The sequence below is a fragment of the Monodelphis domestica genome, chromosome 4, assembly GCF_027887165.1.
Source record: "Monodelphis domestica isolate mMonDom1 chromosome 4, mMonDom1.pri, whole genome shotgun sequence".
Lineage (NCBI taxonomy): Eukaryota > Metazoa > Chordata > Mammalia > Didelphimorphia > Didelphidae > Monodelphis > Monodelphis domestica.
In genome coordinates, this window is record NC_077230.1 from 94,130,763 (window position 1) to 94,144,368 (window position 13,606).

The following is a 13,606-nucleotide window of genomic DNA, read 5'->3' on the forward strand; positions in this document are numbered from 1 at the left end:
TCTAAGTCGTGGGTGGTTGTCGTGATTGACTTATGAACCTTTGCATGTAAAATGCCAGAGTTATCAGTGACCTTAGCTATATCATGCAAAGGCATAATCTTTTGAGCCTTTGATGCATTTGCAAGATTATTAGCAGATGCATTAGTTGGTGCCTTTATGTTATTGGCAAGGTCATTCCCCCCTATTGCTCCTAATGGTGACCCAGTATTAGTATTATAACACGTCCCCAGTCTCCTCATTGGTTCCCTTCCCCATGCTTTGTTTTCTCTGCATGTAATCCTGGTACATCTCAGTTATAATAGGGATCTGACCAAACAATATCTCTAATCTTTTATCAATGACTAGAGCAGGTACAGTTTTCTTTTGGAAAATCAGGTTGGCACCAGCTTTAATATTTTTTAAGATGTTGGTCACTACCAAGAACACAACATAGACTTGGAGTATGATTTGCCAGAGGTAATTTACATCTAGATAATTCATTGGCAACTATGTCCATCCCACAGTCATATTGGTTAATGTCCCCAGAACATTGTCTATCATCTCTGCCACTGTATTATAAATGATACAATAGCCCCAATAATTGGCAATTATTCCTAGCACAGAAGACCAAAGTATTAGTTGTAACATGCTTCCCATTAGATTTTTTCTAGGCTCTAATGCCAGGAGTTAACAGTTAGAAAATGGTTGTTGTCCCCACAAGCTTTGCTTCTAGCTAGATAGGATCCAAGATGGCTAGATCCTATAAGTTGACAGCCCTAGTACAGCCTCCCTTTTACAATAGCCTCTCTTAATTGACTTGTTCTCCCCCTCCCCCCCCCAAGGAATCAAGATGTTTTTGATCCTGTGTGGAAACTGTTAGGCAGAGTCAGTGACAAAGGCTGCACACCTCAGGAGTTGTAATTGACAACTTCATAACTGAGAGTTGAAGACAGTTGGTGACAGTCACTAAAGGTTTTTTTTTTTTTAATAAATGGGGTTCTTTTAAATCTGGGGTGCCAACTGTATTAAAAAAGATAAAAGAGAGGGAAGTTTTGTAACCTGAGGGGAAGTTTGGGCTTTTGGTATGAAGGGGAAAGAGAGGAGAACCCCCTTGTCAAAGTGGGGTTCAGGGGAGACAGCAGCTATAACGGGTTGGCTCAGAGAGTGGAGAGGGGGTTTGAAGATTTTCCCCCTTCTGCCTTCCCTCCTTAGCTAAAGCTGCTCTCCCCAATTCACTCTTATCCCTCTTGTCCCCCCTCCACTACTTGAGACCAAAAGGTCTCCCCTTGATCCGTTCACTCACACTCAGCTTGGGGAACAGATAACTTTTAATGTTAACTCAATCAGGTAATATAAAAGGAAATAATGGTCAGGGAAGAATGGGAAAAGGAAAGTGGGAAAAGGGGGTATCTGTCTCTATCTAAACCCTTTCCCTTCCTTCCTCGAGTTTGGGGGGAACTCAGGTCTTGGCAGCCTGAGCCCCCTTAGAGAAAGTCAGGTTGACTCACCCCTGGGCAACAGGAGCTAAGGTAAAGTCTGCTCAGGTTTCTCTTCAGAAGTCCTTTCAATTGGGAAGTGTTGGGGTGGGATGGGGGAAGATTTCCAGTCATCAACAGGAAAAATGGGTAACCCTTAGGAGAAAGTCTTTTCCCACCTTCTCTCTTTCGCTTCTCAAGACCGAGTGACCCTCACTGTTCTCTCCACCAGACTACTCTTCCTCTGGATTCCACACCTGGTCTCCTCCCTTGTCGAGGTGATCAATTTCACATACTCTTCAGCTTGGCATTTTTTCTCTAGTGCCAGCTTCTGTCACACAAGGCAGAAGAGCAGTAAGGGCTAGGCAATGGGTTAAGTAACTTTCCCAGGGTCAGAAATGTCTGAGGTCACATTTGAACCTAGGACTTATCTCTAGGCCCGGCTCTCAATCCACTGAGCCACCCACCTGTTCCCCCCCCACACTATTTTTTATATTAATAAAATTATTAATTTCTAGCCAGTCTCATTATTTTCCCTGTTATAAACCCTTATGGTGGCTCTGATTCTGTTCCAGCCTGAGGAGATAGGGAAACTCAAGTTTACAGAAATAGAGATTGCAATCACTGGGACAGATTCAGTCAGTAAACATTTGCTAGATGGGAAAGAGTTAATTAATCAGACCAATAGCTAGAAGCATTTTGAATCATCTCCACCAAGGGAGCCACTGGGATGGGCAAAATCTTTGGCAAGTGGTGCTAACTCATTATGCATGCATTGGGTTATACACCATGGCCCAGAAGGTGGTAGAGGTCTGTTTGATTTGTAAAAGGCAGAATAAGCAGAATTTAGGAAGCTGTCCAGAAGTGGGGATGCTGCCTAGACTCAGGAGGTTTCAAAGTATTCAAGTGGATTTTTCTGAGATGGTGCAGATGGAAAGGCTTCCAGTGCCTCCTAGTGGCCATGGATCATTGAACGTCCTGGGTAAAGGCTTTTCTAGTTACCCAGGCCACAGCTCAAACAGTAAACAAAGTTTTGCTTGTGTACCTCTTTCCAAGATATGGGCTTATTGATTCTGATAACGGGACCCATTTTATATCCAAAGTATTTACACAGAGCTTTAGAAATTGCCTGGGATTTTCATACCCCATGGCACCCTTCTCCCCCTCCCCCTCCCTTCCACAACCATCTTCAGGCAAGGTAGAGAGGATGAATCAAGAACTTAAAAAGCTACTCACCAAGCTGATGTTAGAAACTCAGTTGTCCTGGACCAAGTGTCTTCCTTTGGCCTTACTGAGAATAAAGACAAAGCACCGAAGAGATATTGGGCTGTCCCTATGAACTCATGTCTGGTCACCCATACCCAACCCAGTGGGATAGTAGAGATCAATTCTTGAGAAATTATGCACATTTTCTTGCTTTAACCCAATCTTCACTACAAAAGATGGCATTGTTGCTCAAACCCTACCTTTAGGTTTCTTGGTGCACAAGTTCCAGCCAGAGGACTGGGTCCTGATCAGAACGTGGAAAGGTGATAGGCTAACTCTGGTCTGAGAGGTACCCTTTCAAATTCTGCTGACAACTGACATGGCTGTAAGAACTCCTGAGGGAAATTAGACTCATTACACCAGGGTGAAAGGACTAGTGGAACCTCCTGTTGCCTGGACTGCTGAGACTGTTGTTGAACAACCCCTGAGAGAAATCATAATGAAATCTTGTGCCAATTGAGAAACATGAGCTGTTGTTTTAGAGGACTGCTAGTCTAAAAGTCTTGAGAATTGTTGTTCATTCTAACTTTGGGATCTTACTGTGAATTAGGAATTGTAAAGGAGAGGAAGCAGTTACCATTCCTTGGGGGGGGGCACTTCCTTTTTAGATATTTGTCTCCCCTTTTGGTGCTCAACCCCCAGGTAAAATCATCCTCAGAATTTAATCCCATACTGATTAGTGTTGTTGGTAGCACCAGGGATCTTTTTCTGAAGGTTTCTGCATTTTGATTTGTATCTGAACTACTCCTGTTTAGCTTGGGCCTCAAGATGAGAAGGGAACTGAGGCTAGAATTGGGAGGGATTATTATTATTATTTAGAATATAGTGATAGTTATGGATGCAAACATCGGGATATCAGTTTTCTGTGAGGGCAAAAAATTGGAAAATGAGGGAATATTCCTCAATTGGGGAATGGCTGAACAAATTGTGGTATGTGATCATGATAGAATACTATTGTGCTATAAGGAATGATGAACTGCTTGATTTCTTTAAGAACTGGAAAGATCTACATGAGCTGATGTGGAGTGAAATAAGCAGAACCAGCAGAACATTGTACACAGTACTGAAACATTGTGGGACGATAATATGTAACAGACTTTACTACTAATAGCAATGCAATGATCCAGGACAGTTCTGAGGAACTTATGAGTAAGAATGCTACCCACATCTAGAGAAAGAACTGTGGGAGTAGAAATTCAGAAGAAAACATGTGATTTATCACTTGTTTATATGGGTATATGATTTGGGGTTTGGGTTTTAAAAGGTTATTCACTTACAGAAATGAATAGTATGGAAATTGGTTTTGAATGATAATATATGTAGAACCCAAATTGCTTGTGAACTCTGGGAGGGGGGAAGGGGAGGGAGACAACATGAATCATGTCATCATGGGAAAAAATTGTTTTAAATGCCTCCCCATTTTAAAAAAGTATTAGTGGCATCAGATGTAAGGATGAGTTATGGAATGGATCAGAAAGGATAGGCAAAACAATCAAACTTCATGTTGTAGTAGAGTATCAGACAGTAGAAATAGGCCCATGTCCACTTTTGGAGGAGCCACCCCGGAAGAGTCTGGCCAACTGGGCTTCCTTATAGAGCCATAAAAAGTACCTTTGGCCTCCTCTCAGGCAGGAGAGGTATCCATTTGCCCACTGGTCAGGAGTGTGGTAAACTATTGAATACAAGGGTTGGACAGCATCACCATCAGTGGAGGGATGCATTTTCAATCTATCACCCCATCAATAACCCTAATGGGATACTTTTTCTGTCTGTCAAGAACTTTAAAGAAAAATGGGCAGGGTGGTGTGGATTTGGAATAGAACTGACAGGGTGGGACTCCCTGGGAAGGTGTCTGATTATCCCAGTTAAGGGAGAGGATTGGTCTGGTGAGGCAACACATCCAGGATCTCTGAGCTCTGGTGTGCTCCAACCAATTCCTCTAGGAATCCTCCAGTCAGAGCCTAATGTAACAATAACTGAGGACCTAATGCAAGTCATTGAGATAGAAACAAGATATCAGGAGATTAATGCCTGGTGGGAATGTGTAAAATACACTGTACATAGCTTAGGAAAAACTAACTGCTATGCCTGTATTAGTGGGCAGCCTAGAGCACATCTTGTCCCCTTCCCTTTGGGGTCAGATGAACATGAGAATGAATTCAAGTGTGTCTTCATTCTCTATTGAGAGCTGAATTCAGAGAATTGCAGTGCAGTGGCCCTTTATATCCACCCACTAAGACAAATGGCACAAAAGGGAATGATACCTCTGGTTAGAGGAGTATTCCAGAATCACACCAAAGGCATCTCATGGTATGTGAGTGGGGACTCTAGTCAAAAGTTGGAGTGTGCCCAAACCTGGGATGTGACAGTCAGACCTGAGTTTGCAAACCTAACCATTAGCAGTGTGTCAAGGAAGTTCATCCCCTCCCCCTCCTGAATAACTTCACCTGTCCACCAAACTTTCCTGAGATAACACAGTTGCACCAGGTTTGTGTCCCTCTATTTACTGTATGTCAATAAAAGTCAAGGCTTTGGGGCTTGAGAGGGAGAACTGAGAAGAGAAGGAAGAAGGAAGAAGTTGGGAACAGAGCAGGCAGGTGAGAGAGCAGGAGGAAGAGACATGCAGACTAGGGACCACGTGGTGAGGTTGCTTATAGGAATGCTTGTCTACCCTTTCCAATAAACTTTATACAATATATATCTGGGTAGAAATATTATTTCAATTCTTACAGTTGGCAACCACGAAGGGACTTTAGGACATTTAATTTTATTCTGAGAAATTTTGAGTGAGTGCTTAGTTAAGCTTAAGAATAGAAACTCAGTTGCGCCTGCCTTCATAGGCGAAAGGAACCTTGGCGGAGAGAGGGAACAGGCTTCTGTTTTTCCCAGATAAGATCACATTGGATTGGTGAGGAAAGCCCTTTCCCAGGTGGTATCCCCCTCCACTCTCCCCATTTTTTTCTTTCCGCTTGAATAGGGGTGAAGGGGCCTTTTTGCCCATATGGAATCTGGTGGGTTTTAGGACCCAACAGGAACTCCTCTTATACTTCATAGCACACAAGGTCCTAGTGTTCCTTCCTTCAGCCTAGTGCAGTGCAGGGTGGGAAGAATTCCTTGAATGTATCCTGGGGGTCCTTCCAGGCTGTGGATTAGAGTTAGGGGTTCCTTGGGGCAGTAGAGAAGGGGAAGGAGGCTTTTTGCCTGAAACAGAACTGGGGATTCAGGCAGGGAAGTGGCTGTTCCCTTCCCCCCCACCCCATCTTAAGGACTCTCCTCACGGGGTTCCCCCTCCACCCCACCCCACCCGAATCATTTTGGATTAGGAGCTTTCTGGGGCGATAGAGACCAGGGAAGAAGCCTTTTTCAGGACCCTGTTTTCCCCCGCTTGTGAAAACACAGGGTTTTAGCCACTGTGTGTGTAACTGGCTGTTGGGACTCTGATGCAAAGCCCTCCCACTGCATTAGGCACAGAATGGCAGACTGTGGGCACAGCGCACAGGGGTGGCCCCTTAGGAATTGATGTAAGACACCCTCCCCCCCATACTCTGGCAGTGAGGGGCTGGAGCAGGGAACTTGTGTACTAGTTCCTGGGTTAAAAACTAGCACTAATTGAGCAAGTCTCTGGCAGTTCTCTGCCCCGCCCCCCCTTTGAAAAAACATGGCCACTGCCTAACTTCTGGGGGAGGGGAAACTGCATTTTTATAAGGAAGTTCTCTTTGAATTTTTCTCTCCCTCCCCCATCCTCAAACTTTCCTGACAGACTGCCTGCCTCCTTTAGTATATCAAAAGCCACATTTTTTTCTTTCTCTTTATCTGACTGCTTGCTTAGATAGGTCTACCCACAGGTGCCTTCCACTCTACATGCATTTATAGTGCAACCTACTGTTAAGAATTAAAACTGCAGGAAAATAAAAAGAATTCCTATGCTACTGCTACTAGTGATCTAAAATAATGCTATTAAATTGAATACATTTAAATAAAAGGATTAGCGAGTTAAATATTAATAATATTGAATTTAAATTAAAACCAAATTTATAAAATTGAACAAAGCTAACATTAAATCAAATGACTTACATGTAATATTAAGGAATAATTTTATAATATAATAATATCACTAACAATAATTATTAATTTTTTAAAACTATTATTAGTCATCATTATTACTTACTAATGGTTATTATTGATGATTGATACTTGTAGTTTATGGTTAGTGATTGTTAATAACAATGATAACAAATGCATATTATTAATAACACCATTAATATAAAAATGCATATTGTTATTATTACACTAAATACACATTCATTATTGATACTATTGCTGTGCAACAATTACTGTTTCCTTACATTAGCTTTTTGTTTTAAACCTCCTCTTATTGCCTGCCACAATAACACTGAAGAACTTCTGTGTCTCCATTTTTTTTTATGTTTTAGGAACTTTTCATTGTTTAAGCTGACCATTTAACAGACTAGCTTAAATAGGACAATATGGGAAATACTGCAACACATCAAGGGAAATCAGGAAATATTCCTTCTGATTCACCCTTGCATATCTTTTTAAATCCCTAGAGTGATTCTAATTTGCCTAAGGAGAACTGGATGACAAAGAAAGAAGTTAGAAAGCTTTGTAAGGCATGGATGGGCATATCTTTTACCTGGCCAAAATATGGCTCTTTCGACTTCAAGATCTTAAAAGATTTTAAGGTAGCCATTAAAAACAAAGATTCCAAAGATTATAAATACTGGTACTGATGGGCATATCATGTTGACAGATCAACTCGACCATTCCCTCCAGTAAGGAAACCTTTCTTCCTTTGGAACCAAACCATTCCAGCTACTTCAGTGAAATCTAGCAAGAAACACACTCTATCATCCCACCTGGCCAGTGAGGAGGTTTCTCCTCAGACTGAACCAAACTAGGACTTGAACCCCTCAGTTCCTCTCCCTGTCAGACCTTCTTCATCTCCTACTCCTCCCATCCCCTTTCCCCTGAAATCTACCTCTCTACCCTCCCTTAACATCCCACTGCCAGTGCCCACCCATCTCCTGTATCCCCACCCATACCATCCCTACTTCAATCCTTTCCCAAACCCTCCTTCCCACCTGCCTTACAATGATCCCTCTAAACATCATTCCTCTTACTCCTCTCTACCCCGTACCCAATCCCAACCCCCTCCTCTCTACCTGCCCCCCACCCCTCCCTTGTTCCTTTCCACCCTGCCCCCAGCCCCACCCATGATCTTTTTGATCTGCCTCCCCACCTGCTGACCAGTTCCATTCCACCACCCCACCCCCTTCTCCTATCAGTCTCACTACAACCCACTCCATTGAACTCCAGAACACAGGCCAAGCAACAGTTACCATAGATGATACTAGCTGTCAAAATTGGATTACTATGGACCCCAAAGATGTAAAAAGAGTGGCAGTTAATGTTTTTGAGGGACATAAGGAAAAGAAGGAGAACACTGATTTGGTGGAAGCATTAAGGAAGGAAATACAAGAATTGACTTCTAAACAGGGTGAGAAGGATAAGGAGAATGCTACTTTAGTATAGACATTGAGGAAGGAAATAAAAGAATTAACTGAAAAAGTTGTGACGGTAAGCAAGGAGAGATCATAGCTCCCTTACAAGAATCCATCAAACCACTAACATGTTACTTTTGTGGAAAAGTTGGTCATGTAATCATGAATTGCAAGAAGGGAAATCAGGAAAATAGGAATGGAAGTTTCAGGAATAGTAATATTGATAGGAGAAATAGTTATTCAAATGAGGCAAATCAAAACTCACACCCAAACACCTATACTCAATGTGGAAACTCCCCTGAGTATGGGGGACCCTGGAGGTGTGGACAAAGGGATTGTGATGAATGATGTTACCTGGGAGGGGAAAGAACCTCAAAGAGTCTGGAGGTGAATTTTAAGCCTTGTCAGACCTAATTGCCAACTACAAATAGACCCTTACCTCTTATTACAAACAACTCAAGAGGCAGGTAAATGAATGATCAGAGGTAGGTATGCTCCCAGATATCTGAAAATCATGTCTGAATACCCATTAAAATAAATTTAAATTATTAAACAAGTAAATTCCCAAAATTTATATACAGGTTGAAACCAATGTGATGAAGTCCGTCCATCATCATATATGTGACAATTAACAAAGGCAAAAAAAGGAACAAAATTCTGTTTATGGTCAAAGATATTGTTCAGTACTATCATAGGGGAGGTTCAAATAAAGATAATATACCAGAATATTTCAATTTTGATAACTTATGAAGCAGTTGACAGTAAATTACATACATCATGTATTTAGAATTGAGTTACAGAGACTTTAGTCAATAATAAATCCCCTTCCTACCTTACTCTTGAGTGACATTGTGGTTTCCACCTGCCTGGCTAAACAGAAAATTCTGTATCAATACTTCCACAATGGAATGAGAAAGCACACAACTAGTAAAAAGAAAAAGGAGGGATTGAGTGGTATGCAGAGTGTTTCTTTTTCAACATTTTTAGCTTGCTACCTTACACCCCAACAGTTTACCTAGTTAGTATCCCCACTTAGGGTAAGAAATGTGCCCTTTCCTAAATAAAACATTTGGCCTGTCTGAATAGGCCCAATTAGGCTATTTTAAATCTCAAAAGACCTTTGGTAGTTTGTTTATCTAACAGCCAGGAAGCAGGGCCAGGGGTGACTGATAAAACAAGATTCCAGGGTAATTTACAACTCAGTTCCTTTATCTCTTGAGGTTGTCAGAGGATGTTCTTTTATACATATGTATTTTGTTTTTTCCTTGAACTTATCTCACTGTTACTCAAACCTAAACAGTTCCTCCCACAACCTGTTATGATTTTGAGAACTGGAATCTAACGGGATGAGAGGAAGTGGGGATGGAAGGTAGTTTCAATTAGGGAACTCTCTATGTATTGATCTTCAGTACTGAACAATTGGCATCCCTTTGAGTAGTCAAAACTGGGATATCCCTTTCCTGAAAGGAAGGATTAATCTAATTATAGTCTCCATTTAACTGGCTTAAGGCCTATATTCTTCCACAGCACTATAGTCAGCCTATTCAAGAGTAGAAGTCAAGAGATATATCTGGTTTGGATTTATCCAACTTTCTCTCAGCCCACTGACTCTGACATGTCAAGCTTCTTGGCCCAACTATTACCCTTCCTCCTTCCCTTGGATGCCCCAGAGGGCATTTGCCCTACCTTCTTGACCCCTACTTTAATTGCTGGTTTTCCCACTGACTCCAGGGAGCACTAGAGTTTTAGATTCTATCCTCCTTATCAAGGTCCCCTCAATAACTTCTTTCACACAAAACTAAAGTTCCATGTGACTGAAATTCATTTTGTAGTTTTTATTTTATGAAGGGAGATACAGTCTTATAAGAAGAAGATAAGTCTGGATTTTACTTTATTTTCAATAGATTTTTTAGGGGGAGGTGTTAAATCACCTAGATTTCTTTTTTTCCTATCTCTTTTCATTCTGCTCCTTGAAGCCATTCCTTATAAAAACTTTTTTTTTAAAGAGAGTCTCTATCAGAAACTTCAACGGTGACAGGTCCATAAGGACATCCCAGGCCCATTGAGGCAAAAGCAACCAGAAAAAGACATATTTTTAGACCAGGCCCTTGGCAAATCCTGGCTTGGCTCCTGGCAAGGACCAAGTTGTGAACTTGAAGGTCTAACAAATCTTGTCTTGAGTACAGCTGACTTTACTGATTGGGTTTCTTAATTGGCTCAGAACATTCCTGACCAGGTTAGCACAAGCCTGACTGGGTTAACACAACCCTAACCAGCTTAACACAACTTTGGGCTATATCTCAAGACAGATCTCATAATTATCCACACTCCTGGCGCCACAAGACATTCCTGTGTCAAAAGAGAACACATATTGATTAATGTATTTACTCCCTTATGTAGCTGTGTACCTTCAATTGGCCTGCATATTTTTCTTAGGTCAGAATATCCTTTCCTTGATATATGATGTTGGCAATTAGCAGTGTATACTTTTGGCATATTATTATCTCCTTAGTATATCATTTCCTTTGTTCTTAGTATGTAAAATACTATAAATACTTGACTGAAATACACAATAAATGGAACTGTGTGATCTATTCACAAGTTTTCCCTAGGTTTGTCCCATGCATCTTTAATTCCAACTGCACCTGACAGTCTGATAATCTTTCTGTGTCTCTGTTTCCTTTAGTGCCAGCCACTGTCACATTGCCTTACACACACTCACAGACCTATGCTGCAGAGCCTCAGGGATAGCTACTGCTGCAGGTTAGGAGAAGCTTTTGTAACTTGATCCCTAAGTATCTGAGCCACAGCAGCTAGCTGGGGGTGGGAATCTTCCCATGCTCAGCAGCAGCTTTTCCTAAGACCCCAATCAAAGGGCTTATATGATCAGCCCTTTACACTTTGGGAAAATTTAGATAATTGTTACATATAAAATGATGATATTGGAATTCAGACAATAAGGTTATAACAGCCCAGGATATCTAGATTTAGAGAGGGAAATTGAGGCAAATGGGAATAACACATCTCTGAAATAAGCAAAGAGGGGATTGTGTGAGATAGAATTAAAGTGTGTTACTCTCAGGGTGATGGCATTTGGCTTGCAATCCCAATATTCCCCCGGGGTAGAAGTGCCCAGTTGACAACCTAGTTGACAACAGGGAGAACGTGAAAAGAATTCTGTGACTTTCCCAGAGAAAGCACCTGGCTTGTTTCAATAATGTTAAATTCACAAAGAACATTTGTTGCTTATCTAAAAAGTCCCAGGTAGAAGCCTAAGAAAGTGCTTTTTTTTAGGTCATTTGAACAGCAGGAGCAGCTCAGATTGCTTGCAATCTGATGGGAACTTCAGTGGGAATGTAACTCTTGTTGGGGTACATAATTCTTTTGGATAATTAAAACCTAGATCACCTTTGCCATCCCATTTTGCCCTAGGCAATTTTGCCTTAGCGCAGTCTGCCAAACAAATTTCCATTAGGGGATGAATCTGCCACCTTTCTGAATGGAAAATAAAAACTGTGCTGCCTTATCATGCCTGCTTTCTCTGATCCAGTTTGTTTAAAGTGGGAAGATTTTCAAGCTCTGTTTTAAAATTGTCCCACTCAATGTGGGTGCTCCCGCCAAGGAGGTGTGTGGAATTTTGAGGGGGAGCTTGCACCCCCCAAAATCACTCTAATGAGCAGACAGGAGACTTAGATGGATGCTAGTGGAGAAAAATGTGACTTTATTTGGAGAAAGGGGGAGAGAGTGGGAGCACTGTCTACTGGAGTATTCTCTCAGTATTAGTGTCCAAAGATGTTCACATGTATTCAGAATTTATATGAATTGAATACAATACTTCTCTTCTTGTTGCCCACCACTTGTGTATAACACAATGTTTTTGTATGCTACGTTTCTTTATCTTGTTCTATCCTCCCTAAGTTTTTCTCAGCACTTCCAGACCCATGGGAGCTTTCCTTGAATTTGTGATTTCTAAGTTGAATCAAAATTTAGACATATCCAAGGCCTTTCAGGCTGAAACATTCAGGACATAGTAGTCAAGATTAAAATTATATGGTTTAAAACTTTTCCCATGAGAGATATGAGTCTCTTCCCTTCTGGGGGTGGGAGGGAGAAGCAAGGGGAAGGATTGGCCACATTAGAAAAGAATGATGAATTAAAGGAGTATATTTATGTATAATATATAAAGTTGCTTGGGAAGGGGGATTTCTCTACTCTTACTCAGAAGGAGAGACTGGTATCTCCCTTCTGAAGGGCACCTAACTTTCATTAATTTTCTATAGGAAGTTACCAATCTATGATTACTAATACTAAGGAATATATGCTGGGAGAATAATGCAATTTCATCCCATATAGAGGTTTAAGGAAAATGGGAGGTGGGGGAAGGAGGAGATGCTGGTGGATGGGAGGAGGATGCTAGTGTGTGAACTGAGACACTGATATGTTATTCTCAAGGTAATAGCTATTAATATCTCCAAAATGAATGCTAAGACCCCAGTAAAATTAGTCCCTCCTATTAGATTGCCCCAACCCATTCAGAATGCAAAGGCTTCTCAAATACCTTTGGCCTCAGTGAGACAGACAAAACTTATGTCTTTACTATCAGAAGCTTTACTATACAAAGAATTTTGGGGGGGTGTCCAGTTTATACTATAGAGTGTTATTGTTTGCCCTTTTCTCCCAGTTTCTGTAAACCTTATCTCATTTACCTCAGATCTGCATTCTGAGTTTATATGCAGATTAGAACCTCTAACTGAACTCTGAGCAGAGTGTTCTAACGGTATGAGGGTTGGTTATGCGGACTAGAGAGTGTGTTCCAGTTGAATTTATAATCAGAGAGTGAAGCAGGTCAAGGACTGTTGGCATCCTCCCCTCCCCCAGCCCCCCTCCCCCCAAGGTATTTCTTTCCCCCTCCCTCGGAAGAGGCCCACGCAAGCAGCAGCTCTGCCAAACCTGGCGGGGAGAAACAAGCAGGCTGGACTCCAGGCCATCCTAACGCCCTCTCAGCGGGGCGCCAAGCACACAAACTTTCAGCTCCCTTAACCTGCCGAAGCTGCCACCATCCGGGCTCAGCACGGGCATCCCTGGGCCAAACAAGCTCCTCCCCGCTACCACCACTGCCCCTTTCAGGCCTCTACAGGTCTGTGCTGAAGCCGCCACTGTCCTATGGGATCTGGCTTCTGCTCCCGCCAGGGAACCACCCACCTCAGCAGCTAGAGTCCCAGGCCGGCCGACACATCACCACGAGGAGCCACCATCTTCGGAAGCCCGGCGGGTCACCTGACCTGCCCTCCCATCTCGGGAGTCCTGTTGCCCTCCAAGCTCCTCTTGCCTCCCTCCTCCTCTCCCCAGTGCGGTGACCCCCAG

At 42.2% G+C, this 13,606-nt stretch overlaps 1 protein-coding gene across 2 annotated transcripts in view; it reads right to left on the reverse strand.

Annotated features, from left to right (window-relative positions):
* The window catches only part of LOC103102508 (uncharacterized), a 33,334-nt gene extending 19,752 nt beyond the window's left edge, over nucleotides 1–13,582 (reverse strand). Inside the window, exons 1-2 of one of the 2 annotated variants that reach the window (XM_007493880.3) lie at nucleotides 13,445–13,582; nucleotides 2,691–2,745 (exon numbers count right to left, since the gene is read on the reverse strand). The gene's annotated coding sequence lies outside the window, so the exon portion shown is untranslated. The remainder of the gene's footprint in view (nucleotides 1–2,690; nucleotides 2,746–13,444) is intronic. The other variant, XM_007493879.3, reaches the window with a different exon arrangement.
* Between the last annotated feature and the right edge of the window lie 24 nt (nucleotides 13,583–13,606).